Below are 4,769 nucleotides of genomic sequence, written 5' to 3' on the forward strand. Positions count from 1 at the left end.
GGGGGGGGGGAGGGGAGGGACCAGGGGCGATTTGGGGAGGGGAGGGGCGGTCGCCGTCGGTGAGAATTGTTACCCTAAAAAGAGGGAGATAATGATGGGGTCCGGGGGAAACCAGGAAGGAAGGGGTTAGATTGGGCTGGAGGATACCCGGATCACAACCAAGTTGGCGGTTATGAGCTGCCAGAAATAACACCAGGTTTCGTTTTTATCTGTACCCTAGGGCTTTTCCAGCGGGTTGAGGTCAGATGTTGAGTAGTAGTAGTATCTAAAACAACATGCCAAACAAAATGGGACCTATAATTGGACCCTAATCAATGAATGACACACGCCTTATCATGACCTATTCATAACTTATCATAATCATTGGACAAGTTTTGAGGATACGACACCGCGATAAAGAAAACCGTAGAAGGTGTATCGGCGCACAAATTTAATGCATAATAAGATGCACCGTATGACACAATGCACAGAGAATGTCCCCGTAAGGCACTAATAAGTGCCACGCGGAAACTTCGAATGCGAATTGCCGTGCTAAAATCGAGTCATGTTCTTGCGTGTATCTTTTTACATGTGTTTAGATCGTGCGGTGTGGTTATCTTTTTGTCGACGTTGGGTTGAATCTTAAAGGAATTCCAATAAGCATGCACCCATTGAATATATGTTGGGGTCTAGGAGAAACTGGAAGGGGTTAAAATTGGCCTGCAAAGTGATCGGGTTATCAGAAAGGCGGCGGTGTTTTTTCTTTCTTTCGAACAGAAGGTGTTGATTTAAGAGATTTCAAAAATAACAACAAATCTTGTATAGTAGCTCTAAGTAAGTGAGAGAGTGATACTTTACTTAGGGTACTTCAATGGAGACGTGGTCAGTTGTATCTAAAACATGCCAAACGAAATATCAACCTACAATTGGACGCCATGTTAATGAGCAAGAGAAGCCTTATCCTAATGTAGACAGGACTTACCATATTCACGAGGCCCTAGATAGGTTTTGAACATAACCGGTAAGATATAAACTCCAAGAGAGCGTGTATTAGACAGATTATCTTTTTAGTAAATATTAGACATAATTCTGACGCATAACATGCACCATAAGATACAGTGCACCAAGAACGTCCTTGTGAGCTACTCCCTCTGTACCAGAATATAAGATGTTTTTGCAGATTAAGTTGGACTACAAAAACATCGTATTTTTTCGTACGACTGTTCCTGGGGTCCCCGGCGTGCACGACAAGTGCCAAATCTTGCAGGGTGAGGGACCAGCGGCGATTTGGGGAGGGGCAGTCGCCGGTGAGAACTCTTAGGCGTCCTAATAAGAAGGAGATAATGATGGGGTCCGGGAGAAACTAGAAATGTGTTAAATTGGCCTCAGAAAACCCAGATCACAACCAAGTCCGCGGTTATGAGTTGCCAAAAATAACAACAGGTTTTGTTTTAAGTATACCTTAGGGCATTTTCAGTGCAATGAGGTCAAATATATCTAAAACGAACATGCCAAACAAAATACAACCCATAATTAGACCCTAATTAATGAATAACAGATGAATCATGATAATTTATACATAACTTATCATAATCACGAGGCCTCGGATAAGTTTTGAACAGTAAGATACAAACTAGTTGAGGGTTTATCTAGATGCAAATTTAATGCATAATGAGATGCGCCAAGAATGTCCCCATATAAGGTACTAATAAGTTATGCCAAACAAAACACCGACCCACAATTGTACACCTCGTTAATACAAGAGAAGCCTTATCATAATGTATACATGACTTACCATAATCACAAGAGCTTTGAACATACACCGGTAAGATATAAACTTGAAGAGAGCGTGTATCTAGATCGATTATCTTTTTAGTAAATATCTATACATATTTTTTATGCAAAAGATGCACCATAAGATACAATGCACCAAGAATGTCCAAATAAGGTACTAATAAGTTGACGCGGGAACTCCGAAGGCATATTCTTCCACTAAAATGTGGTCATGTTTTTGCACATATTTTTACAAGTGTTTAGATTGGGTGGCGTGATTATTAGTTTTATCGACGTTGGGTGGACTCATAAGGAATTTCAATAAACTTGCGTCCATTGAATATACGTTGGGGTATGAGAGAAACTGAAAACGGGTTTAAATTGGCCCAAAGAATTTTCAAATTAATTAGAAGGCTGTGGTGTTTTTTCTCTTTCTTTCAAAGAGAACGGTGATGATTCAAGAGATGCCAAAAATAACAGCAAATCTAGTATAGTAGTTTAAAAGTATATACCTTACTTAGGGCACTTTGATGAAGACATGATCGTTTGTGTTAAAAACATGCCAAACAAAGTACCGACCTACAATTGTACACCTCGTTAATGAACAAGAGAAGCCTTTATCATAATGTATACATGACTTACCATAATTACAAGACACTAGATAAGTTTTCAACATACACTGGTAAGATATAAACTTGAAGAGAGCGTGTATCTAGACATATTATCTTTTCAGTAAATATCTAGACATAATTTTGATGCATAAGATGCACCTTGTGATGGTAATAAGACCTATGTTTGGACCCTAATTAATGAATAACAGATGCCTTATCATAATCTATGCATGACTTGTCATAATTACAAGGCCCCGGCTAAGTTTTGAAGATACGACGGTAAGATACAAACCCATAGAGGGTGTATCTAGACACAAATTTAATGCATAATAAGATGCACCATATGATGCAATGCACCAAGAATGTCCCTATATGGTACTAATAAGTTGACGCCGGAACTCTGTATGCATATTGTTGCACTAAAATGCGGTCATGTTTTTCCACATGTTTTTTTTTACAGTTGCTTAGATTGGATGCCATGTTTTTTTATCAAGGTTGGGTGGAGTAGTAAGGAATTCCAATAAACATGCGTCCATTGAATATAGTTTGGGGTCTAGGAGGAGCTCCAAAGGGATAAAATTGGTGTAGAGAGTTATTGGATTATTAGAGCGACTGTGGTGTTTTGCTTTCTTTCGAAGAGAACGGCGGTGATTTAAGAGATGCCAAAAACAACAGCAAATATAGTATAGTAGCTTTTAGTATAGACCTTACATAGGGCCCTTTGATGGAGGCAAGGTCGGTTGTATCTAAAACATGCCAAATGAGATACCGACCTACAATTGGATGCCTTGTTAATGAATATCTATGAGACAATGTATACATGTCTTACTATAATCACAAGGCTCTAGATAAGTTTGAACATACACGAGTAAGATACAAACTTGAAGAGAGTGTATCTAGACACAATTTAAAGGCTTAATATGCACCATAAGATACAAGCACCGAGCATGTCCTTATGAGGTAACAGTTGATTGTGGGAACTTCGGATGGAACTTTTCGAAAAAGAGATTGACTATGAGAACTTTTTTTTTGCGAGAGAAAATTTCAATCTATTCATCAATCATGGCGGTACAGAGAACATGACAGGTAATAAAAATTACAACTAGGTCTATGGATCACCTAGCGACGATTACAAGCACTGGAGCGAGCCGAAGGCGCGTCGCCGTCATCATCCCTCCATCACCGGAGTCGGGCAAACCTTGTTGTAGTAGACAGTCGGAGATTGACTATGAGAATTTGAAATGCATAAATGACACATTAAAATGTAGCCATGTTTTTTGTATTTTTTTTCACAAGTATTTTATGTCGGGTAGGGTGATTTCTCTTCATGATATTGGGTGGAGACATGAGTAGTTCAAATAAATTATGCATCCATTGAATATAGATTGTACCTCATCCATTTCAAGAAGAAACAAATGTTATCTTCAACTTGTATATCAAGGAGGAGATCGATACGAGTTTGAGTCTCCAATCGCCTCTTCGCCATGCTCGCCTCGTTGTGTTGTGTCCTCCCATGCAAGAATAAAACCGGCGTAGAAAAAGAGAAAAAGGAGAAACATTTCGTTCACGAGAGAAGCGTAGACAGTAATCGCATAAAGAGATTAAATTATGAAAGTGTGCTTTCTCTTCAGGGCGACGGCACATGCAGGGCAATTTAGTCCAAAACAACGTTACTCCGGGAGTATGCGGTGAGTTATCAAAAAAGTACTCCTTTTGCCAATATGTGTTTCTTTTCAAAATAGAATAATATTGACATGAAAAAATAGAAATGGATTTAAATGATTTTGACTCATTAAAATGATGGGAATCCATACACGATTTATAAAATATGTAAGAACATGGTGTCAAACACATGGGGTGTTTTATGGAGGCGGTATGTAACCAGTGACAAAATAACAAATGGTTTTATCCTACACAGCAAAAACATTCGGCGGCCGCGTGTGCCACACAATTGGTTTGGTATTTGTGCAAAATGAAAATGTATGTGATACACATCATGTTTTTCCGCAATGTTTGCGGAGTGGCTGCAAAAAAAAAAAAAAAACCCCACGGATATCACTCTAAACCATGTAAACATCTTCTTTCCAAATCCATTAGGCAAATTACCCTATTATTTCCCAACTAATCGGCAACACGTATATAATCGTACTTGTGTCGGCGCCCCTTTCACGGAACGGAACTCTCAACCTCCTCCACCGCGCATATGCGTACGCATGTGCACGCTGTAAGCAGATGAGATTTACTACGTGCGCGTACGCGAATTAAAGAAAGCCGTTCGCTTTGACCTACTTTGACCACGCCGCACTTGGATCAGCTTGACGTGTCCTGTGGTCACACTGCACTGCCACTGGCAATGCCGTGTGAAGCCATGCCTGACTTAAAGCAGATCCAAACGACCGTCGCCAA

This window comes from Triticum dicoccoides, chromosome 3A, assembly GCF_002162155.2.
Source record: "Triticum dicoccoides isolate Atlit2015 ecotype Zavitan chromosome 3A, WEW_v2.0, whole genome shotgun sequence".
NCBI classification, from domain to species: domain Eukaryota; kingdom Viridiplantae; phylum Streptophyta; class Magnoliopsida; order Poales; family Poaceae; genus Triticum; species Triticum dicoccoides.